The 25,603-nt window shown below is 49.8% G+C and overlaps 1 long non-coding RNA gene across 2 annotated transcripts in view; it reads left to right on the top strand.

Moving 5' to 3' along the window:
- The window catches only part of LOC107054551, a 48,421-nt gene extending 23,257 nt beyond the window's left edge, over nucleotides 1-25,164 (top strand). The window contains exons 1-3 of one of the 2 annotated variants that reach the window (XR_005839586.1): nucleotides 17,762-17,890; nucleotides 22,125-22,278; nucleotides 22,650-25,164. This is a non-coding gene — a long non-coding RNA (uncharacterized LOC107054551). Of the gene's footprint in view, nucleotides 1-17,761; nucleotides 17,891-22,124; nucleotides 22,279-22,649 lie in introns of those variants that run through there. The other variant, XR_005839585.2, reaches the window with a different exon arrangement.
- The last annotated feature ends 439 nt before the right edge of the window (nucleotides 25,165-25,603 follow it).

The following is a 25,603-nucleotide window of genomic DNA, read 5'->3' as shown; positions in this document are numbered from 1 at the left end:
GCTGTGCTGCCAGCACTGATGAGTGCAGCTGCAGGGGATGAAATCTCACTCTGATGGCATTGAGGGGCAGGAGCTTTGATGTCAGCCAGTCCGTCTGAACGTGCCCTCATTCTTTCCGTACAGAGTTAGGGGATATTTTCTGGTCCTCTTTGATCCTGCATAATGCTTAGTCAAATATTAAGTGGACTGTTAACGAGGGAATAGCATAACAAGAAGTTTAATCTTCTTTGTCAAATCGCTTCTGGAGAGAGCCAAATATTTGTGGACCTTATGGTTCCTGCATATTTTATAATAGTCATATTTTATGTATCTATCCCTCATCTCTAACAGAACCCATTGCAAGGGGGAGCACAGATGATTACTTAATAAAGCTCAGATCTCTGAGAGGATTGCACAAACAGGGGGTATCTCTGCAGCATTTCCCTCCCTAGACAGCAATTACTCGATCAAACCCCATGCAGCACATCCTGCTCCAGCACAGAGCTCTTCTCCAGGAGCAGAGCCCCACTGCTGGCAGAGCCCTACAGGTGACCTCTTCTCACTTCTGGGTCTGCAGCCAGACCTGCAGTGCTGGGTGACCTGGACTGGGCACAGGGATGGTGTTAGGCAGCCACGTTGTGCTGCTGACCCCTCAGGGATGTCCTCATAGAGTTCGAATCACAGGAAGGAAGATGATGTGAAGATGTTGGATTTGTGATGGGGAACGCTTGCTTTTCTCAATGTCTGAATGGTACGGCCTCTGGAGAAGACAAAGACAGAGCTGTGCTGTGTTTGAAGGGAGAGAGATGGGATGTAGGGTCTGAGAAGCACTGTGTGTTATGTGCTCAGGGTATGAACGAAGACAGAAGAGAGGGGATGGCTTTTTGAGGCAGGGGATGCAGTGAATGCCGTTTGTCATTTATGCTAGCTCTGAGATGCTGACGTGGTAACCAGAAGTGTGTGACTCCCAAACAGCAACCATCTTCTCTCCTCAGCCCTCCCCACACACCTCTGCTCTCAGTACCACAGAGCAGCCCTCTGTATGAGACGCACAGAGCAGCCCAGCTCCTCTGTTACCACTTCTCAGCACAGGAGATGCCGCTGTGATTAAAGTGCCAAATGATTCCCATTTACATTACAATGAAATGTGACCACTGCTCTCCATGAATGGGACGTTTTTGTCACCTCTTCTCTCTCTTCTCTAATAGCAATATCTATCTGCTCTGTGCTGGGTAATGTGGATGTCGAGTCATATTTCAGTTCCAGTGAGATGACTTCTGCTTGACAGATCTCATTATGTCATAGATCATCCAATCGAAAATGTACATAGGCTTGGATTAAAAGCCCTTATGCAGAAGGCTTCTACTCCATGGGGTTTGGGGTAGGCAAACTCCTCTCCTTATGTCTCTCTCTCTCTTTCTTTTTTTTTCTTTCTTTTTTCTTTTTAGATTGATATAATCTAATACCAGAAAATGGCAGAAAAATAACAAAATCCACCAAATTAATGATGGTTGTCAAAGACTGCAATTGAAAATCATAACCCAGACTTCACAGAGCAGATGAGTTGCAGCTGGCCTCAGAGCAGTGTCTCAGGGTTTTTAGATCTCTAAAGCCAATGTTCTTTTTCCTCCTGGAATTCCATTACCCTTGAAGTGGTGCTACCCTGCTTTTAATGCTTGCATTGTAACCGAGTGCTGGCACAGCCCTGCACACAGTGAGCAGACACCTAATGATGATCCCTAATAGATTCACGCAGTGTAATTCCTTCTCAGGCAGTGCCCAGAGGGGCGTTCCACAGCAGAGGCAATCTGTGCCCAGCGAGCAAACGTGTACCTTTGTCCTTGTGAAACTGGAACATATGGGGACAATGGGTGCCTAATTGGAGCCTCCAAGGGAAACTTCCATTATGTGCCCCAGGTATCTGAGCACGGCAACCCAACCAATGCCTGCTGCTCCTTCTGACATTGCCCACCCGAAATAACCTTGGGATCAGAAGCTGTCCTCTCCCATACACGTTCTGTATTGTTTCTGCCTCCTACAGACCAGGGCTGGCCTTCTCTTTCACATTCTTCCCAATTGGATTCTGTTCTCCCATGTAATGGTTTGCTTTGTCGCAGAAGTGGTCATTTTCATTTAAAATCTGCTGTATCTGTAGGGTCAGCTTTGCCAGTCACTGGGGGAGGACTGCTCTCTGCTCAGTCAGCTGAGAGAGCTGAAGGAAACCCCTGTGCAGGGCTGCCCTGGTCTGAAAGGAGAGACCGAGTTCAGCTTTGTTTCCTGAACAGTGTTGTGTGGGACTACATGTCCTGAAAAATTCTTATCCTAAATCCACAACCTAATCCTGTATGCTTGGTACCATACGATTGCATTGGATGGGCTTCCATTACCTGCTTGCCATGCCCTTTGCTTAATGCTCCACCTGTGCCCATGTCTCACTGACACACAGCAGAAGCAGATTAGTATTTCCAAGAATGTCAGTTGGGAAGTATTCATGAATGGATATCATCAGGTGTGAGGGCTTCAGCACATCTGCAGTGTGATGGGCAGATGGAACGAGCAGATCATGGAGCACACGGTGCTGCTGATGGTCGGTTGTTCCACACTGCAGTCACCTCTATTTCCTTTGAAGCAGTCACATATTTGTCTTTCTAGGGAGCAGTAGAACTGCTTAATTATTCCATTACTGTTCAGATAATAAAGGGATGGACCTGAGTAGATACCTTGTGTCTTTGGAAACCTGTGCACTTATGAGATGTTCTGCCTGGGCAGTTCTGGAGAAGTTCCTGTTCTGTGCTTGGTTTTACAGACCAGGAGAAACCTTTTGACGTTCCACTGGAGAACTGATTTAAAAGTCTCAATTTGAAAGATTTCCAAAGAAACTTTGCAGATGTACAACAATGTAAATGTTTATCAGTGGTGTCCTCTGGCTTTTCTTTGTTGTTGTGGAACACAGTTCTTCTGTGAAAACCAAAACCATTTTGTCTGAAGTTTTCTGTGCCATATTTCCAGTGATTCCTTTCTTCTTTCCTCGAGACCTTTTACTGAGTTCCCTAATAGCTCCTCATGTTTTTTCATTACCCCAGACTTGATTCTTTGGTTCCTTTGTTAATTATTCCATGACAGGACTGAAACACATTCACTGAGGGATTGGGGCAGGAGGGATTTGCCATACGTTCTGGTTTACCTGTTCTTTGGAGAAAACAGACTTCCACCTCCAGCGCCGTCGGGTTCTATAAACACTGTGCTAATGAGAGCGAGGAAGGAAATTGCATTTGTGCCAATGGTGGGAAGGAAATGCTTAATTTTCCCATTAGTCTATCAGGTTAGCTCATATAAACAACATGATTAAATTTTTCTGCGTGTGCTGCGCTGTATAAATAATAACGATAATTAAAAAACCATGCAAAGCCCGAGGATAATAAAATTATGTTGGAGAAGGGCTGGGAGGACAGAAATGCTGAAACAAAGATGGAGCAAATCCATCAGTGTGAGGGCTGCTCGGACAGTGGCAGCTGGAGGTGCTCTGACGGACTGATAATGAGTGTGGACTGAAGGAGCTTCCCAACAGCATCAGTGCCTGGGAGAGAGAGCTTGGAATATCAGCTGGATTCCTCAGATAAATTGACTTTCCCCTTAGTTTGAGTTTGCTCTGCAATGTTTGAAGATGCTTCATTTGCAAAACATTCACAGAAGGTGAATGTTGAGGTTGCTGTTATTGCAGTTCCTTGTTACTGAGTCCCAGATCCGCACGCAGAGGGAAACGCACTGTGGAATTGCTTGCACTGATTTTCAATTAGGGAAGACAAATCTCACCGTGTGACTGATTAGATAAAACGTAGAATAAGCAACACAATGAATTCTGAGTGTGTTTGATCAAGGAAGTAAAACAAAGATATGATTTGATTTGCTTGCATGTAGCTGACAAAGCAACTGGAATTCCTCCCCTGTTGTACATGAGCATGCAGTTCCCTGAGGGGCATCAGCAGGTCCGGGGCTGCCCAGCACGGCCCCTCCTCCAGGGGTCAGTTCTCACAGAAGTGAAAGACTGGAATAAAAGCAGATGTAAAGGTTAGTGTACCACTCGGTGCTTTCCTGAGCTGCAGCTCCTCGTGTTAACTTGTAGCAAACGTGGGAACTTAATTCACTGCCTTGACCCTTTATGTGAGACTGGAAGGCAGTTTGTGGCTGAGACTCCTGCATGGACCAGAATTTGTGCTGCTGTTAACTTTCCATAAGACACCCCAAGTAAAGTCTGAAATTCCCAGATTACACCAGCGATGGCATGATCCCTCTGCAGTGACTCTGATTACTGCTGATCCATCTGCAGACCTCATGCATCCTGTCAGCTGGATGCTCAGGGCAGTGCTGTGAGCAGGGAGCTGTGTGCTCTGTGTGTTCTGTGCCCCATGGCACTGCTAGCAGCTGCTGGGCTCCTGGGGGCTGTGCTCAGGGCTCTGCTAGTGCTGTTCCTGTGTGCATAGGCTGGGAACAGACTGGAATTGCACAGGATGAAGCGATTCAGAGGCTGTGCTACATGAGGCAGTGCTTTGGCACGTGTAGGCGAGCAGCTGGTGGATGAGTTCAGCAGAGCAGCCCCAATTTGGGGTTTGGAGATAATGGCGTTGGGTGGCACAGGGGTGGGTTTGCACCTCCACTGTTGGCTGATGGCCTCAGCACGTAGAACCAAGCCCAGCTCTGAGCTCCTGTCTGCAAGAAGTGGCGTTAAATGAAAAGAAAAAGAGGAGAGTATGAAATTATGGAAATGCAGCATTGAAGCATTATGGAAATTGGTGGATATTTGCAGTAATATCATTTACTTAATGTCATGTTGTTCTGATAATAGCTCTATTTCCATTATGGGAAAAAACCCACAAAAAAACACACACAAAAAAGTGCAACTTGATGCTGCTTTATCCTTATCTATTCCCATGAGACCAGCTAGATTGTCAGGCAGCTTAACGTGCAAATCTACATGTATATGATTTAAGGGCACAAGGGACCATGAGGAATCCGTGAGAGCCATTTGAACTGCAGTGACACCATCTGTGGCTGCTCAGTGCTTTTGCCTGTGGAATAGGAATAAGGCTGTGGAACAGGAATAGGGCTGTCCTGCAATGCAGGCTGCAGAGCGTCTCCTGGTCTGCACCAAGGGCAGCCACAACTTCAAACCTTTACCATGCACCTGCCCTGCAGTAGCACTCATTCACCCTTCCAACTCCCACAGGTGAGCAGGAAGGGAAGGGCTCCCTGGATGTGCACAGCATTGCACCCACACGGCCCTCAGCTTCCCTGTGCCCCCATTGTGTCACCGTGCATCCTCTGTCTGATAGTGGTGCACGTTGAACCCATCTCTCCCTGGGTCTGTCCATCCCTTCCCCTCTCAGGCAGGACAGTGTTACTGAGGCGCAGAGCACAGGGACACCACAGGCTGCTTTGCTGCAAGTGTTGCTGTCTGATTTCTGGGTCTGTGCCCTTTTAGTCACAGTTTTGGTAGCTTAGCAAATCTCCACAACCAGCCCCGGTGCACCATGAAATTAGCAATGATCTTGTTTAGAAGAGCTTTGTTAGGAAAATGAATGGAGCATTATTTTCTCTCTCTTGACGCCCTGCTATGGGAGCGCAAGGAATCCTCTCAGCTGTGTGCAGCGGTAATGGTCCTCTCTGGGGTCCCAGCATCACTGTGTTGTGATCGGTTAAATCTGCTCAGTCCTTGGAAGTGTTGTTTGTCAGCCTAATTAACCCTAAAGGAATTCTTCAAAATAGGACAACAGTCCTGGTTTTCCCCAAGAAACACACGGTGATATCAGCAGTGGTAACATCAGACTAAAGGGGTGTAAGGTGAGCTTTAAGTGGGCATCTATGGAGCACACAGGATCCCTCCTGCAGCCTGTCCTGAGGTCTCTGTTCTTTGTGCCCCTCTCCTGGTAGTTGCCAGCTTCATTAGGGCCAAATTAGTGCAGTGGTATGGTTTTGTGGTGTGACAAAGGCCGTTGCACAGCAAGGAGAGGCGGGTTGGGCTGAGCTGGGGATGGCACTGCTGCCTGTGCCCACCTGTGGCTGTGGAGGGAGGGCCTCCGCACACTGACTGCAATTTCAGACAGTTCTCGTTAACACTGTGCCATTAATTACTCTAATGATGCATTCATTTAGATTGAAAATGTGATACTAGTAAAGTTTAATTAAAAAAATCAATAACTCATTACCACATTACCCCTACACCTACATGTGCCTCCAGATTAATCTCTGGTGTTGCAGCAGTGGTCTCCGCAGCTCTGCGTCGATTCACCTCTCTGTTAGAAGTGATTTGCTGGAAGGATAATTACAAAAGGAGATATTTGGTCACTGCTTCTGTTAGGCAGCAGCAATGGGCCGGGCGTCGGATCGATGCTCCCTGGGTCAGGGAGAGGCTGATAGGTACTCCTGGGTAGAGTTTATCTTTTCTATATTTGTTCAAAGAGAAAACACGACAGCGGTGTCTGTGTACCCGGCTGGGATTCTGCCTTTTTGCAGTACACAGGAAGGAATAAGGCACAGAGCTATTAATTGGTGGCCCCAGTCCTGGCATGGAGCCCAGCTGTGTTACTTACCAGCTGTGTTTCCAGCACTGGGAGCTCGGTGGCCACTGCTGGACCTGGGGCTGCAGCACAGAGCAGAGCAGAACTGAGGGCACAGCCCCTCCCAGCACGGGCACACTGTGTGTGTGTGTGTGTGTGTGTGGTGTGTGTGCGCACGTGCTGTGAGAGTAGAGCGCTGTTCAGTGTTTCTCAGTGGGACAGATGGGAGAAGGAGCAGTGGTGATCTGCTGGAACCCATCCAAGTGTTTCAATGAGAACCGAACTGAGGAAGGAGCACTTCTGAAATTGTATTTGCTCCTTGATGGATAAAATACATCCGTTATTGCTGTGTTCCCATGCAGCAGCTAGTGTGGGCTTTAATTAAATTATCCCTGACGGTTGTTATGGTGCAGTTCTCAGACAGCAGTCACAAACTGTGCACAGTGTTGGAACCTCAGTGGGCGCTGGGGCCATGCGGTGCCATGCATACCTGGAGAGCTGTCCCTGCTCCATGGCAGCACTGTACCCAAGGGCTGAGGTTTGGCTTCAGCTGCTGCTCCGGGAGGAGCGGTGCAGCTCTGCGTGGCCACCAGCACAGCACAGAGCAACTGCTTCTCATGTGCTGCTGACACTTCGCTGCTCCAAGAAGCACTGCTGACCGGTGCCTGTGTTGTGCTGCAGCTCCCCAAACTGAAAGCTGGGCAGCGGGGCTGTAAAGAAAAGGCTCTGCGTCCTGGTTTGTGGGTTCTTCCCCTTCAGAGACCGCACTGCTGACTGCAAACTGCTGCCACAGCTGATGATGGATTTTTTAATTAATTTTTATTTCCATTTGTAGCAGCACAGAGCAGCTGCAGGCCTGCAAGTATGCACAGCCAGCCCTGCGCTGCTCTCTGGGTGCTGAGGACACCTCAGGCCATGCTTTGCCTTTATCAGGAAATTTTAGAGCCTATTATCTTAGCTGCTATGTCACATTCTTTTAGATTTAAGGAAGAAGTACGTGCCGTACTTTGCAACAATTGCAGTTGAGTCCTCATCTCAGCAGTTCCCATCCCCGGCGTTCCCAGGGAACCACTGCTCTGAGCCCCACAGGAGGAGCCCTAACAGCTCCAAGCCCCGCACCCTTCCCGGAGCCACAGCCTTGCTAACAATGCTAACAGCAATTCATTATTAATAATTATGCTTAGCCAATGTGCACCGCTTCTCATTTTCATTGTGCTATACATACATTAACCAATAAATCCCTACAGTGTCCCAATGAGAGCGGTAAGTGCTGTTATTTTTGTTTTATGGACAGCAAAATGAGATACAGAGAGGTTAATAGCAAGTCTAATTGGACAATAATTGCCCACTTACCACACTGGAAATTAAGAAATAATCCTCCCATTGTCATCACATCAGCAGAACAAGGAGAGAGCAGCACTCCCATCCCTCCTGTCCCACTGCTCAGCCAAACAGCCCGCATGCAATGAAAGCAGGGGGAGCACGAGAGCAGACAAAACTGTTCTGTTTTGTTTAACGTGTATTCGCCACCACTGAGTCACTTCAGGACGGAAAAAATTGTGCAGTTTCCTTGGAAATGCATTAGGAGATGGTTTAAGTGAGTGCTGCCCATTTGTGAGATGTGGGTTTTGGAGAAATGGAAAGGAGGTCCCACAGAGCTGCAGGGCCCCACCTCACACTGCTCCATTCGCTGCCCTTTGCTCGCTCACAGGACCAAACCCAGCACCACTCCATGAGTGGTGGTGTGATGTCAGCATTGGCATTCCTGAAGGAAATGCAGGTTGAGTGAGGAGGGCACTGATGGCCGCAGCAGAGTGCTCTCCTTGGGGCCGGTGATGCTCCTCCCAGCACTGTCCCTGCAGAACCTGGTTTCAGGTTGGGGAATGGCAGCAGTTGTGCTTTGTGTCACCCTGGGAATGAGACCAGGAACCTCTCCTGCTCTCTGCTACTGCATGCTTCCTCTGTGCTGAGCAGGGAACCACAGGAAGACACAGAGTCTGTGTGCAGCACCAGGCTGAGAAATGCCCTACTCTGAGCCTAATTTACCCCCCCGACACGAGGGGCGGTGAGCTCCCCAAAGCCGCATCCCCATAGGGATCAGTGTGAGCAGCAGTGCGGGGCACACCTCAGCATGTCCCTGTCCCCAAAGCCCACACTTGGCATCGTGAAGGCAAACAGCACTTGAGCCAGGTGTGCTCTGTGTGCTCCTGACCCGCTCCGTGGATGGCAATGCTCACACTTGGCTGCAGGCTGACCCCTGTCCAAGGGATTGTCTCTTTGTGCTCTATGCTTTGCTGCACATTGAAGGAGAAACTGTACCTCAGTATCCGTAGTGGCTATAAAGTAACAAGTGATGAAGGAAAGCCCACAGTCACTTGTTAGTTCTGATCCATGAGCTGATGGCTGCAGAGGGGATGCAGCTGTGAGGGGTGCTGCTGGGCTGTGCTTCGCTGGGTGATTCCTGAGGGCATTCACTCCGGAGCTGGCTGTTCCTCAGCTGCTGCCTCCTCCCTAATTGCCTTCTAGTGGATGTGTGGGAATCCTGCCTTCTACGTTAAACTGATTCACAGTTCATTTTCTGCACACTTCCATATGTCTGTGTATGTATCTGCAATGCGTGTGAGCGTGCCAGTGAGACACCGGTGTTTAACCAATTCTGTTGGCTCTGTATAGCGTGGTTAACTATCTGGGATTGGAAAAATGAAATGGAATATAAACCGAATTAAAGTGTTTTATTTGTTCTGACCCTCTCAGCAGAGGAAAGCAGGGCAAAGCAGAATAGTTTGAATGACTGCATCTACCCAAATGCAAGAGCACACCTACCCTCTGGTTAGTTTCCAATGGAAACACTATGCTAATTCATTCCTTCTGAATATTTAAGCTTTCTTCTAACAAGTAAATGGGATTATTATATAGGTGACAGTCTCTATAGTAGTGTAATGTTTTGAGTATTGATTTCCAAGTGACCTGTTTCAAAACAAGACTTTTTCTTCCATATCAGTATTTCAAAAGTTGTTTTGATACACAGCGGAACTCAGCTTTCAGTGTTAGAAACAAAAGAAGACCAGCAGATAGATTGGAGAAGATGTTAAGCCTCTTTCTGGGTTAGCACTTGAAGTTGGCTTCATTTTGTTTCCAATTTTTAATGCAAAACTCCTATTTGAAAGACGGCGCCCAACAACCCACTGCATTGAAATCATCCATGTCAGTCTTCCCAGAGAAAATGAGGAATCCAGCTTGAATTTGGGTTTCTGTGGGTGAGGGCGGCTCTGCTGAGTGCTGCCTCTCCTCTCAACGCCTTCCTCCTGGGCTGAGCTGCAGGATGAATGTTCTGATGTATATTTCAGGAGTTCTGTATGATTTTTGTTCCTTTCAGACACAAATATGCTGCTCATTCCTTGCCCATCCTCCAAAGGCATTCTTGCAGCATCCATCGCATTGCTGCATCTCCATCTAAAGAAAGGAAAGGAGGCTCACATGTAATTGATTTTTTAATAGACAAAGGCAAAGAGGCTGTAGAATCATGCCTGGATTATTCACTGTGCAGCTCTTTTTGATAGAAACACAGGCTCTGCAATACCCGATCCTTCCCTGGGGGCTTCCTTTGGTCTCATTTTTCCAGGTGCAATAATGTAGTTGTTGGAATTAAGGTCCCAGTTCGGATTCCTGGCCTCATGTGGTGCATTGCAATGGCTGCGTATCCATGCAGTGCTGACAGAGGAGTAGGAGCTGGGTTGGCTCTCCAGTCCTGAAGCAGCTGTAGCAGCTCCTCCTCGTTGTGTAGGTGCGCCGTGAGCAGCACTGTGTTGCTTAATGTAGAACCGAACTTGTGAAATTCAAAAGAAATGTAACGGTGTTTTCCAGATTTGTATCAAAAATCTATATTGGATGATGTAAAATCCTCCTTGTCCAGAGGGGAATTGTGTAGCACTAATGTAACTTTTGATTAAATTCTCTACAGCAGATAAATAAATCTACAGAAATCTATTATTTGCAATTAAGCCCTATAAAGCTGCGCAGTGTGTATACAAAAGGGGAGCTCAGACAGATGGGCCTTTCAGTGCACCTGATTTTGAAGGGGGAGCTCCTCCTGATAAAAGTGATGACAAAAATGGATTTGCTGTCAAGGATGGAACGGTCTTTTTTTAATGTGCTCTGAAGATTTCCATAAGGCTTCTGCTCTTTAAATACGTGCTATAGAACATCAGCGGAGCTCCATGAAAATCAATATCCCTTGCCAATGAGTAACATATTAAAACTGATGACCTGACCTGCTCCTCATTGAGCTATCGATCCCCCCGCCTTTGTTTTCCTGCTGGGTGCCCCACATCGGGGGGGGGGGGGGGGGTTTCCTTTTGGACAGTGGGTGTGCTGTGTTTGGGGCAGTGCTGGGGGTGGGTGGCTGTGCTCCCCCCCTGCAGTCAGGGGGCTTTGAGGAGATGGCCCTTCCCATCCCAAGGAGAGAATTAAAGTGCTCTGAAGTTGGCTTCTGTGAATCAATCTGTTCAGCCCGGTGCTGGAAGGGCAGGGGCTCCTGCTTCTTACTTACACTGATGGCGCCCGGAGTGGGAAAAGAGTATTTTTAGATTATAGATTTTAATTAAGACTGAAAATAGCCTCTCAATTATATAACTAAATTGGATGGAAAAATCAGTTCTGCATATGTCTGAATTGCTTGTTTCAGTGATTTGGGTGATTGAAAGTTGAATTGGAGATGGAGGATACTTGTTACAGGGTATTTTAAGTCCTATTTAGTGCTGTTGGGAGTAAATAAATACAAGTGGTGTCACAGGAGTGAACAGACAAGGAATTACCTGTAGCCTTCCCTCCTGAAAGCATTGCACAGCTCAGTGACATAGCTCAGTTTTAAGCATTTCTAAATCACCATCAGTGCTGCAGAATACTGGAAAGTGTACTGAACATTGTGTTACTCATGGAATGCTCCTGGAATGGGGGAGAGCTGAATGTGGGGGGTGCATGCCTGTCCCTGACCTACTGGCAGATCTCCTTCCTCCTGCTGTCTCCTGGGGTGCATCCGGAGGCCCCTGGAGCCCACTGACCTGTATGGTATGGGCAGGGTGCTCTGGACTGCGCTGGGGCTGCCACCAGCCCACATTCATCAGCATGCCCAGCATCAGGAACACGCCTGCTATTCTATGGGAGAAGGCAGTGTAGAGCCTGAACCACCCAAGGAGGCAGTGCCATGTCTGCTCCATCTGCCACGGTGCTTTGCTATCCTCAAACTGTGCTGTCCTGTGCATAACTGTGCTCCCGGTTTGATCTCTTGCTCAGCTCACCATGCTCAGGCTGGCAGCACCTGGATGGGCAGACAAGGTGCAGGTCTGCAGCAGGAGCTAAAAATGAAGTCAAAATGCTCAGGTGACAGCTTCTCATCAACCAGAACTGACTGCATTGTTTCTGTGTTTTAGTCACGGAATCTAAGGTTAGAGTTCACATACAGCACCACCAGCAGGAGCACAGGGCAGCACTTTGCCCCCTGCCCAGAAGCCGGGATGGCAGCAGTGCCAACGCAGCACTGCGCAGGGATGGTGTGCAGTTGGCAAAGCATGAGGCTTTTCAGGACAAGAAGGGAGCTGCAAGCCAAAATGCCATCAGGGAAAGCACAGTTCTCTTTCAGATCAAGACAATTTAACCCACATTTCTCAAATAACTCATGTGTTAGGTTTTCTTCATCCTTGTTTCTCCTGGAGAAGGACAAGCTGCCATCCAGCGCTATCTGCTCTGGCGCAGGGAGCATTATCTTGCTCTGCAACCTGTTCTGCATTTCATAGAGCAGATAAATTAGAGAAGGTTGCTGACAGTCTGCTATTTACATGTGTACCAGCTTTGTTTCCCCTACACATGCTCTGTCTCGAGGCCCAGCCATAGAGGTGCTGCAGGTGCCAGCAGAAGTGTAGGATATTGCAGTTGGTGCCTTTCCCCGTTCCTCACTTACCTGCACTGGTTTTCTGTTCCTGTGAGGCTCATGCAAACCTTCCAGGGATGGTTTATTTTTTTGTAGCACTCAGGGAATCAAAACTTGTCCTCCAGTTCTGCTTTGCTGGAGCATTATTTGTCTATTACAGAGCAGCACCCTTCTGCCCTTTGCCCACATTAAGCTGAACACAGCTTTTCCATTCTGCTCAGGGATAGTAAGAACAAAATCAGTGCAGAACCTCCATTAGCTGTGACCCCGGGCACATCCCCAGCACCAGCCAACAGTGCAGCTCTCACAGAGCACCGCCCTGAGCCCAGAGAGCCCCGCTCAGCACAGGACCACTTTCCCACCCCTTACAGGAACTTCTGCTGGGCGCTGGTGGGAGGGTGGGTGTAGGGTGGGTGAGTGGGAAAACATAAATTACAGCAACTGCACAGTGCCTTGACACAGCCCTGCTACAGACCTTATGTACCTGTTAGATCAAGTAGAGCTTTATCCGCTGTGCAGCCAGCACAGAAAATCAGAGCTACGCGGAACTTTGGTGCTCTGCTGTACAGTCAGCCTGAGTGCTTTGGTGGTTCTCAGAACCACTTGGAAGGTTCCTTTGCTGGGAGATTTGGGATCCCATGCCACCACCAAAGGCTTTGGTATACTTCATGTTTCAGTTCTCCTGTTCCCGTCAGAGTGGAGCCAGACAGAATTACGAACTATCAGCTACTTTTTGTCTTTCATAGCAGAGCACTCACACACAGCTTAGAGCTGCATCAGAGCCACACGCTGTAAGACACCATCTGCCCTCAGGGAGTCCTTCCCATGCACGTCTCCAGTGCTCTCTGTCCCACCTGCGGATCCTGTGGCTGTGACAGCAGTGCTCATCTTTCAGGTTATGATCTCTGTGAAAGTGAAAGGAATGCTGAGCGAAATGCAGCTGATAAGGGCTCATGCAGCTGAGAAGGGCTCATTGTGCGCTTTGCTGCTCAGGATTTGGCTGGCAGTTACTGGGTTGAGATAAAAGCACTTCAGGAAAAGAGAAAAGCGAGAAAAAAGTCCAAACTGTGAATATGTGGAAGGGATCGTAGTTTTCCAGATGCATGGAGCATTGATCAGAGTGCCACCTGCACAGCCAGGCTGGTACCTCGGGATCGTGCGGCTTCCCTGGGCTTGCGTGATGCATAGAGCATTTGATGGAGTCTGCGGCTTATGGATGCAGGAGGCTTAAGAACCAGAGAACTGTGGATGTGTGCCTGAAGCAGATTATTTGAGATTAAAGGAGGGAAAGGTATCCGCTTCATCAGAGTAACCATCGTTAATTTTTATTACTTAGTGGATGGAATCCCCAAATGTTCCAAACCCCGCTGGCTGCCCGCAGCTCCAGGGCACGGCTCTGGGCACTGGTTGGGTATCCCCATGCCATTTCCCATTTTCAGAGGTGCTCTGCAGAATGTAGGCTGGGGGTCTGGCAGCAGCCTGGGGCACGTGAGGGGGATGAGCAGTCCTCCACACCTTTGGTGGTAGGGATGGGCAGTGCAGTCACTAAACACTTGGGTTCAATTTCAGTCTGTTCTCTGTAATCATTAACAGTGGCTTCTAATCACAGTAACGTCTGCTGATGGACGATAATTGTCCCCCAGAATTGAAATGGATACTGACCGATACCTTCAGTTCAATCCTTATTAAACCATCAGTGAGTGCTGGTTTTTAATACACATTTTCAGACATGAAAATTGTTGCCATATGCATTACAGTCAAGCCCTAATGTGCCCAACATGGGACAAGATGTATTGGAAAACACATTTCAAGCTATTGCCTGGGCTCTCACCAAATAGATCTTACCTGTAATAATTGTTTTCCTCTAATAGATTGGGTCACAGTAATATCACTGCTAAATTTTAGGAGAGAAAATTGGAAATAGAGAATAGGCTTTTTTCCACGCTTGTGCTTCGGCATGCATCAAATTGTGTTTTTATAACTTATTAATGATAAATTGATCTCAGGAGATACTCACTCTGTATTTACAGAGTGTTTAGATGCCCCAGGGGCTGCTTTAAATGCACCAGCTTCTCAGAGCTGATTTAAGTACGCAGCTGTTCTTATAGCACAGTATTCGGATCCAGTGCTGTCCTTACCCGCACCCCCAGTGTGCAGTGATGTGAGCAGAGCAGCTCAGCAGCAGGCAGCCCTCGGCTGCTCAGGTTGGGGATGGAGGCCTGGCTTCGAGTCCCCAGGGACTGGGGGGTCTCCCAGTGCTGTTCCCCAGGTGTGGTGCAAGGGCAGGGCATAGGGCTCCATCCCGACTGCCCCCGGCTTTGTGGCAGTAGTGGCACCAGCTCTGTGTGGTGTGGAGCTGCTGCTGCCCTTCACCTTGTGCTTGCAGCTCTGTTCTTCCCTTGCTTTGTGTTTTCGAGGTGCAAGCTGTAATGGGAGGTAATGTTCAGTGGTCTTTGAACCAAAGGACTGTGTAGTAATGATGGCAAATTGGTGTCTGGCGCAGTGAATTGCACAGCACGGAGATGTGTCTGAATCACAGCTCGGGGTGGCAGCTCCACACAGCTCCTGTTGACTCGAGCCCCAGCCTGGGGTGACGGCCCTGTGTGTCCACTGCAGCATGGGGGCACGGCCCTGCCCTCACCACAGAGCAGCAGAGGCTGTCATGGCACTTCTGAACCAGCCCCGAATTCCCCCAAGTTTTACTGTAATCTTCATTGGGAAAGAAAAGTCATTTAACTTTTCCCTCTTTATTGGCTATTTTAAAACAATCTTTTTGTTGTTACCCACAGTGAGAACTGTGACTAACAGTGAAGGGGTGGTCAGCACCGACACAGCTGCCAGGGAGTGGGGCAGTCACCGCCCATGGGAGTGCTCCAGAACATGGGGATGGGCGCTGGGAGTCGGGGTCAGTGGGCACGGGGGGGGCTGAGCCTGGGGATGTGAGAGGTCTTCTCCAAGCACAATGAATCTGTGATAAAGTCCTTCTGCAAAGGGGCTGCTTTCTGCAGGGTGGAGCGGAATGAATTGTACGAAGTTTCACCAGCACATCTTCATTCCAGATCAGCCTCAGTCCCGCCGTGCTCCCATGGTCTGTATAACACTCGGACTTCTGAACGTTTTAGGCCAACATCTAATTTTTGTAGGGGGATTTACTTGGCCTTCCACTTCTTGTTCTGACCGTGAAACCCCCTGGGTCCCACCCCCAGCCATTTCCTCGCTGGGATCGTTTGCTTCCTCACATGTATTTTTGTTCATCATTCCTCCTGGCAGAGCTGTGAGCAGTGCTCGGAGCAACTGATGTGTTTGAATGCCTCCTGGGTTTGGGCTGCAAGCTTTCAGCAGCCGGAAGCTTTACTCAGGAGATCAGGGCCATGTGAGACCCACAGTGCGTGGTTTGCTGCTCCTACACCCCACAGCGGCCATCCAGCTGCCCGGGGAAATGGGAACTGAGGCCAACAGAAGGGCTGGAAATGACTCCAAACGGATATCTCGTCGAAGATCTGGGAAATATCACAAAGAAAATAACAAAGGCTCAAGAAGGATTTTCCTAGATACACAGTTACAGAAGCCTTTACCACCCCCTGCAGAGGTAATCAAGACTAATGGGAACATTAGTGCAGCAGAAGGCTGCATATCAAAGAGCCCCCGGAGCACATCACACCCAGCAACAGAGCATCGCTGGCGCCGCTCCGAGCCACCCTCCTGTCGCAGAAATGAGTAAAAGGGTCATAAACAGCAGAGACAAAATTTTTGCCTTGTGACTGCAAATAAGCACCCAACAGAGCTGTTAAAAGTTACTTGTGGAAGAGAAAAAGATGATTCTTCCTGTTTTATGGGCCATGTTCAGATAGCTCTTACTCCTATGCCATAAATCCCATCCTCACGTAGATCCCACAGCAGAGCTGTCCCAGACCCCATAGAGTGATGCTCGGATCGCCACACATCCAGCATGGTGTGCAGCAGAGCTGAGCTCGGACTGCCGCCCACGTGTGGGGGATAAACACCGCGGGGGCCCCTATGGCACTCCTGGGAAGGCACAGCTCTTATGTCAAGGCCTGCTGGGATCCCTCTGTACCTTTTAAAGCTGAATTTAATGAAAAGCAACACCAACAATTCCCACAACCTCGTGGTGGAGGTTAAGTCGAAACCATACCTCCAGAGGTGGCCTGGAGAGCGTCTGCTGCCTGCGGAGCTACACTGAGCTGCAGCTGCAAGCAGAGCAAAGCCCGGCCACGGGCACAGGTACTGCGGCGTCCACTGGGGTGTCCCTGAATGTCAGCAACACGTCCGGTATCTGAGTGGTTTCAGTGTGTGGTGTGCTGTGCTGCGCTGCATGGTGTGTTGCGTTCCTTGCTCAGTGCTGGATGGAAAGGAGCACCCATCGCTGCTTGGTGATGTGCATAACTGAGCAGGTGGCTGATGCAGCACGAGGCGTTCTGGGGTTGTTCCTCACTGTGTTTAGAACAAAGGAAGAGATAAATCTGCAGCCCACCAGGATTTTGGTGCCTTTGGCAGTTTGGGAACCCTCAGAAAGCTCTGCGCTACATGCACTGCGGTCAGTGTGCTGCTGTCCCTGTGCTCAGCTCAGACCACGTTGGGCTGTTACCGGTGCTCAGGGTGCTTCTGCTCTGCGTGTTGCATCCCTGCTGGCAATGGTAACTCTGCAGCGATCTGTTCTCGCCGTGACTGCTGATCCTCTGCCAGGTCTGTTGGGTGCAAAACCATCAGTGAGTGCGGCCTGTGTGGCTGCAGCATTTACAGTGCTTTCAGGGAGGGCTTAGGGACACCTCAGCTTTCTAGCTGCATCTACTGAAGTGAAGAATGAGATCCCAGGCATGATAAAATTGGGGGGGATGGGACATTCCTTTGCCGTGCTGTGCCCATGCCCTGGTGTTCCCCGGGCTGCAACCACTGCTGCACCACCGAGAGCTGTGGGGGGGGCTCCGTGCAAAGCCTCCTGCTGGGAGCAGAGCAGTGTGGGTGCAGTGCCCACCCGCTGTGCCCACAGTTCAGCGCTGAGCGCGTTTTGTTCACCACGAGTCTGAGTGCTTTGGGCCTGAATCTCATGTGAAAACAGGCGGCTAAAAATAAATGTGGCGCGGTTCCTGGAAGCAGCACTGGGTGTGGGTGGGAGAGATGGGGGATGTTTCTGAGATGTCACCTTTTTTCTCACTCAGAAAAATTCAAATTCAAACAAATTTACTGAAATTCAGTGCTACGTATTTGATTTTGCAGCAAGATCCTCTCACTTAGGTGTTGGCGCATTGTGAGGCATTCGGGTTTGTCCTTGGAATGCTTTAAAGCCACAAATGAGCAGCAGCTTCTAACACGTGAGATCTCTTCACAGCAGAAACCATTTATCCAAATCATTCCAGGTGTGAGCAGTTCGTCCCTGCCCAGCATGCAGCACAGCTCATGTCTGGCTGACCAGGTTTGGTGTGGCACCCAAAGCACCATGGGGGTGGGACAGTGTGTGGGGACGTGATCCTTGGGGCCATGTCCCCATGTGTCCCTCTGGCCCTGCTCTGCTGCAGCTCCCAACATGCAGCTCTGAAGGAGCCCTCTTTGCACAGCACTGATCCACTCGTGGTTTCCTCTGCCTCTGATGGGTGGGCATTGCCCTCCCGGGGTTGCAGCCCATTTGCACACCAGTTGCATGCTGTGAACGTCAGAGCCCTGCTTTGGGCTTAGGCTGATGGCTGTGATCAGATTCTGAGTGCTGGTTGGTGCTCCACAGTGCACAGAGGGCCGCACGGTACCTGCAGGTGATGGGCAAAGCCAGAGCAGCAGCAATCGTTTCCTTCTCTTTCTTCCTGCTCTTCTATGTGAGGACCAGCCTGGGATGTGAGCTGCAGAACTGGGAGGATAATTCGGCACAGGGAAATTCCAAATACAATGCCTCACTCTAATCAAAAGCTGATAAAAGAACAGTACAGGCTGTTACTCATAATTAGTCCTATCTTGAACTGTGGAGGCCAACAACATCCAAAACAGCAATTTAACTCCGGAACAGTGAGCATCACAATAGGTGGCACAGCGGAGGCAGAACTGCTCGCTGCCTGGTGCGGGGTTGGCACACACCATTGCTCTGCCCCAGCCTGCAGAGCTCTGCCTGTGGGCATTCCCTCCTCCCACAGCTGGAAGTGCTGAGGAGCAGCTCCGGGTATTTCCCTGCTGGGTTTGCAGCACTCACCCAGAAACCTGGATTTCAGCATTGCTGTAGCAGAGAAGGATCTGTGATCAAGGATCTTGCAGTGGAAGAGCTGTGATCTACTTTGAATTATTCTGCACCAAACACAACCTTCAAAAACATCATTTTTGTCTCTACTTCAAAATTACGTTCTCTGCTTTTGAATTAAGCAGAAGAAACAAGGAGCAGTGTTTGTGTGATGAATGAGAGCTTCCTTTACAACCTACAAAACGAAAATTCACTACAAACATAATGCAACAACAAAGAAAGCAAACGTTCAGACATTGGTAAATAGGAAGTACCGTCAGCAGAAGTTATGCATTTATTGGGAAATGATAGGGCAGTGGGGTGCCTGCATGCTTCAGCTGGGAGGAAGCGCATCCCTTCAGAGCAGGTCGGTGGCTGTGGCTGGCAGCAGCACGCAGTCGGAGCAGTGCTGGGCCTCAGTCTCTGTCTGCAGAGCTGTGCTGCAGCGATGGCTGGTGGTGCATTGGGGCTGTTGGGTTGGCCAGCCTGGCTGGGGAGCACCCCATGCTGCAGGGCTGGGATCATCAACCTGCACATCTCCACCTGCCCGCCCCGCTGCACCCTGGCAGAACTGAAGTGAGCTGCATAAATCAGCACAGAACGGCTCTCGTGCAATTGCTCCGCTAGAAATGATCCCTTGGAGGTTCGAGGAGGCTGCTTTCTCTTTGCCCCTTTTAACCTTTTCTCCTCTTGCAAATGAAGAGAATTGTTCCAATCAGCTTCACTTTCTCATTCAGGTGAGCACTCCCACGCTGGGAGATGGAGCCGTGAAGCAGCCGTGGCTGCGGGGCAGTGAGCGCTGCAGTACGCGGCTGTGTGCAGGCAGAGGGTTCTGCACCCCACACAAGGAGGGCCCACAGCTCCACAGCTCAGATCCTGGCATGTTGGACTCCGAGGAGCTGATCCTCTCCTCACTGTCTCAGGGAAGCAACAGCCATAGGGGACACACAGGGCACTGTGCTCAATTCAACAACTATTTCAGTGCACTCCAGCTTTCCGAGCAGCAGATAGGGTCTCACAAAGGGCAGTCTCACTGCCTAATAACGAGCCTGGTGGAGAAGGCACTGCTGTGCATCTCATGCATTTTTAGGGTAAAGGGCCGGTTATGTGAAGGTGAACCATTCTGAAGCACCAACACAGCGTGAAAAAGCACCGACACGTTTGGTGAGTGCTGCTTGCTGTCAGCAGCAACCTGTTACACGGCTTCAGTTATTTATTTCTGATACATTTGGGGACATTGCCATGAGTGCATTTTGTCAGCATTAACCTGGGGCTGGAAGGTGGTTCAGGGTCACTGCGTGGCATTTTGCACTCATCACATTTTGCTGCTCATCACTCCGCTCCCTTCTGCATGGAGCCACTTTGCAGGGGCTGATCTCTGCTCCTGTGGGTCTGACAGCAGCAGGACGCGTTCCTTTATGTGTGCCACTTAGAAATGGGATAGGGAAAAGGTCCAACTAACTGTCTGCCATATCTTGCAGCCACATTAGGATGTGTTAACTCAGAGGAAGTATTTTCCATGGCCCTGCATGGTTCTGGAGAATATTCTGAAAGCTGTCACATCCCGATTCTGCTGTTCATCGTGGCTCAGGCTCGTGCTCCTGTCGTTCCCATCCCTTCACTCCATTAATTCCTCCTCCTTATGGCAGTGCTGAGCTCTTATCTCCCACATTGGCTCAGCGCATCCATTTGTGCTCAACCCACCTCACGCCTGAGCCCATGTAAAAGCCTCTGCACTCAGGGGTTTGCTGCGAGGTTTTCCATTTCCTTTTCTTATTTACTGTAGAAAATTGCTGATGGAAGGGAAAAAAAAAAAGTGGTTCCTCTTTTGTTCACGGAAAATGCAGCAGAAATCCAACGCGGCTTCAGGGCACAGCTGAGGTCCGTTTGGTACAGCAGGAGGGCGGCACTGAGGGGATGTGGGCACTGAGATGTTGGTGTAACGGAGCACTGCAGGCACCCAAACGGGGGCACTGGGCTCTACATTGCAGCAGCTCCCTGTGCCTCGGGGAACAGCTATGGAAGCTCTGAGCTGATGTGATGGGAAATGCTGTGTGGCTGCTCTCTGCTCTCTACCCCACATTTTCACTCCTGATCTGTGTCACAGCACCCAGGGCCCCTTCCTGTCCTGGCCGGGGAGGTCTGCACACCAGGACTCGGCAGTGGGGTGGATGGCAGTGAGCATCAGGTGGCTGCAGCTGAGTGTCCCATTGGGTCGTTCTTCTGGTGCAGATCAGCGTCCATAAAGAGCTGTAACCCAGATGGCTGCTGAGCACAGGTGTTCTGATGGGAACAGAGCAGCATCTCCTGGGGTGCAGAAGGAGCACTAAATCCTGTATTGACACTGCATGATTTTCAGTATCTGTGCATTTTCCTCAGTGTAGGAAGGCACTTTCTGCACGGCAATGCGCTGAGCAGTGCTGAATAATTCAAGTGGCCGCAGGTACTGCAGACATAGGCAAATGTGCTTCAGTCCTCCATGCCCCTGGGCTCCTCCCTGAGCACTCCTCTGCTTTACTTCCATCCCTGGATGAGGTTTCCTTTGCTCTCACCCCATTGTGCCAATTGTGCGCAGCCCCTGCAGTACCACAGAAGAGCATGAAGACAAACACAGGAGGTGTGCTGTGAGGTGCTCCCTGGCTGTGTCCCCACATGCACTGCTGCAGCTGCTCCTGCAGGTCTGGAAAGTGGAACAAGCACTGGGTTCATGTGTGTAAGCTCTCACTGGAGCACACCCCGAGTCACGTGCTGCACACAGAGCACTGCCACGACCTGGGTCTCCCATGCTTGGAGCACAAGTTCCAGGCATTGCTGGTGGGATTCCATATGACTCAGCCCACTTTGAGCACCTCACGTGTCTGGAGGCTGCAGTCAGAGCCCCGGAGCTGCCCGGGGAGCAGTGTTCCCCAAAGAGCTCTGCCCAAACCCCTGCCAGGTGCTCATTGCCCCTCCCAGAGCGCTCACCGGGGACAGCAGTGGTTGAGCACAGCCAGCAGCAGTGCCCATAGAAGTGTAGGAACAGGAGAGTAATGGGAGGTGAACATTGTTGTGTGTAATGGCTTTTCACATGAATTGATACCAAATTTTGCAAGGAATGATGAATAACTTTATGGATAGGTAGCAATAAACCATGTGCTCATTTCATAGGAAACAGCAGAGCCAGGTGAGCCTCAATTCCACAGCTCCCTCACTGCAAGGCCAATGAGCCGGGTGCTTAATTGCTTTTTTTCCTCTTGGCAGACTCAGAAAGCAGAAGGAGGTGCAACAGCATCCCCAGCACAGGGCAGCTCCCACAGGCAGACCCAGCAGTGTGATGGCAGTTGCAGGCCCCAGCTGTGCTCTGTAGCACTTCATTTATGGGAAACCTGGGAAAGCAGGAACCTTTTTGTGCCTTTTCTTACAAACCGTGTGGCTGGTTCTTATCATCCAGTTTAACTTCCTTTTTCAGGCAAGGCCCACGTGTGGACAAAAGGAACCACCTCCATGGAAGGGTCAGAGGAACAAAGGAAGGAGTGAATGGAGGTCAGCTGGCACCAGGGTATGCTCGGATCCATCGTGCCTTAGGAACGGCTCCCAGCCCACTTCTGACATTTATCTCACAGGTAATGCTCGTCACTGAGCAGCACTGTGCGAGGAACAGCAGTTCTGCCCCCACTCACTCCACTCTTCCAGGCTCTTGCTGGGGCCATGCAATTTTCTCCCATGGCTGCATGCTGGCAGCAGCAGGAAGAGATTCCTCCCTGCATCGAACAATGCAGAGGTGCTGGGGATGGCTGCTGGGAGCTGGGCAGTGCCTGCAGGCACAGAGCGTGGCACTGTGCCCTGCGGGGAGGAGGAAGGGGACACTTCCCACTATGGGGTGAACAACTCCAGTCCTTTCTTGGGCAATTTTTTAAGTATTAGCAACCATGGTAACTGAATAGAAATGTAACCCCTGTGCTGTGCATTCAGCTTGACACAATTATCTCTGCAGAACAGCCACATTAAAAATAAACACAGCTTGCACCAGCATCCCCAGCCGCTGCACGGGGCCCTGCCAGGAGAACACAGCAAGCTGCAGCCAGCAGAGTGAGCTTGGAAAGGAGAAAGGGCTTGGGGACTTCATTTTGTCACCAAACATACTGCGATGTAATATTCAGAGCATTTGGATTTGATATTTCTGCCTCGTGTTGGTATATTCCCTACAAGAGACAGCAGAACGCAGGGGGCAATCGCGACCAAGTTGGTTTGGAATCAGCAGTTCTTGGTTTGTGCATTTCAAACTGCACTCACACACGGGTGGGCACACTGCACATGCCTGATGTGCTTTTCTCATCTCTAAACTCGTGACGAATCCTTCCCCTGTCTTCAGCTTCTTCTGATGGGATTGAATAAAGCCATGTGAAACACTCCCCCGTCTGTGAGCAGACCCCCAGCACCCGGCTGCCATGCATGCTTAGGAGGGGGTCACCAATACACCCCCAGTGCCAAATGTTTCGGAACACAACGTAACACACTGAAATCTCTGCTGAGCTGTTGTGGCTCAAGCACAGTGCTGAGGGAGTGCTGCCCTGCATCCCCCAGGTGGGGACACCGCACCGACCGTCGTGCTGCCCCAGCTGTGGGTCACGGCTGCAGTGAAGTTGTTGGACAAAGGCACATGGAAGTGGGTGAGTGTGGGCATGAGAAAGTAGGAAAAGTATCTTTTTTTCCCGTGCTGTTTCAGTACATGCTGAGGAAATCGAGTGAGAGGCAGAGATTGCCAGCTCTTAACTGCTAAAGATATTTGCAAGAGTCATTTCCGCAAATGTCTCCCATTCCATATATAGATCCATAGAGTCTGTGCTTCTAATGGACTGACAAATGTACCATAACCCCGGATGACTGTTGCTTCATTGCTTGGCTATACAGATAAGAGGAATGCTTCCTTTTGATTGAGATCTTAAATCAATTGTTCCCTTACCCAACGTCTCGTGGTTATTATCCAAGGAGAAGATAAAGTTCAGGTGGTAAATTGTTAATATTGTAAGAAAAATGTCTGTTGTGTCCTGCTTAAAGTTCCCTGTCTGGATGAAATATACCCTCCTATAATATTTAAGACTGCACGTGATCCATCAGTGTGCACGCTGGCCCTACTCTAAGTGCTGCTGCCAGCTGTGAAGCACAGCACTGCAAGGCCTGCACCAGGGCAGAGGGGCCCTTAAAACACTGCCTGGTATCACCCACTGCCTCCTCAGGTTCTGGGAGTGGAACAATCAACGACACCGCTTGGGATGCTCCTCTACAACATCTCCATATCCACCTTACCACATTCCAGGTTCCCTCTCAGGCAGACAGCATACACATCCCACATTTGTTTCCAAAATGAGCAACAGCTGCAATCCTTCCCCTGCCCCTCTCCCAGTAGCTGTGGCCATCACATTTCATGCTAATTTGTTACCGAACTCTCAGCCACATCACCAAGAGATGCAGCTCCATGGTGTCCTATTGGGAACTCCTGTTGCACCAAATGAATTCAACCCCTCCGGGTCACTCTCGTTGGTGAATGGCTGTGGGCTGCCCATGTGATTACGTGTCCTTGGGCAGGGGTGCGTCTTTCACTGAAGAGTAAAACAATCTGAGCATTAAAATCTGTGCTCTGATGCAGGTAGGTGAAGTCGTGACCCATTCATGGTGCTGGGCAGCCTGGAGCTGCAGTGTCACACAGCAGTGGGTGCTCACACTACTCCTGAGCAGAGAGTTGGGCTGACCCAGGGCTGGGGGCTGCTCCCGTATGGGACATCCCTGATAGTGCCCCGTCCCCATCCCTACATAATGCCCCACTGCTTTCTTCCTTTCAGTACAACACTGGCAGAGCTTGCACTGCCATCTGTGCCTTTCCTGCTTGGGGAACACACAGCTGACTGTTGCCAGCCCAGGACATCTCACCAACATTAAACATGATTTTTTTTTCCTTCAAAGACACTTTGGGGATTTTAAATGATCTTTTTGGCAGTTAACAGTACCCACACATTGTGCAGCTCCATTGCAGTCACTGCAAATATTCACCTGCAGCAAGCAGCTCTGCCTCTGGCACAGCCTGATTCTATTCCTACTGACAGGAATCAATAGCAGCAGATATGAGGACACAGATAAATGTGCGTGCAGTTGATGAGGGGTGAATGGCCCTTCAGAGCACGTCGCTCTCACAGATTTCCGCTCCTCTCTGCCTTTTTACATGCCTTGGCTAACTGCTCTGTGCGTTATCTCGCTCACCTTGAGTGCCTGAGCTCTCCCACCCCTCTCCAATATGCTTTCAGCATTCTGCAATGTCAGACGTTGCTTCCAGCTGTATGAGAAATTATCTTTTATTCTTTAAAGGGAAAGCAGTTCAGAGCATTTCCATCTGCAGACGCAGCGGCTCCTGCTGCAGCCCGGCCCCGAGAGGCGCTGCCTCTCCTATGTGGTCGGACTCCATCAGCGGCAGCGCTGTGCAGCAGTGAATGGCCGCCTTCTCATGGCTCCTCTCACATCCGTGCGTAGTGCCTTTATTATTCATACCAATCTGTCTTTCAGATCAGCTTCCAGAGACACTCCAGATTAAATTTTCTTCGTTATTATAGAACTAGATGAGTAAGTGGCACATCTGTGCACGAAGTGCTTTATTATCTGTTCTGATGGGCTTTGGGATGAATAGCGGAATGGCTTAAATATGGAGCAGACAAACACATACAGGTTTGTGCACAGTCTGAGACGTACAACCTGCACTGCTAACTCGAGGAATCTGACTCCATACTAAAGAGGCAATCATTAACTAACGATCCAGGCCAATTTATCACGAGGGAAAGCTTAATGAAGGGACAAGAGGAGGCAGAACACAGACGTGCACGCGGAATTGCACTAATGAAGACCCACACGTTGTGCAACTGGTTCTCATTCCATCACCGTAGAGGAAAACAATAAATATTT

Source organism: Gallus gallus, chromosome 13, assembly GCF_016699485.2.
Source record: "Gallus gallus isolate bGalGal1 chromosome 13, bGalGal1.mat.broiler.GRCg7b, whole genome shotgun sequence".
Taxonomy (NCBI): Eukaryota; Metazoa; Chordata; class Aves; order Galliformes; family Phasianidae; genus Gallus; species Gallus gallus.
This window is presented reverse-complemented; position numbering and strand designations above follow the sequence as displayed.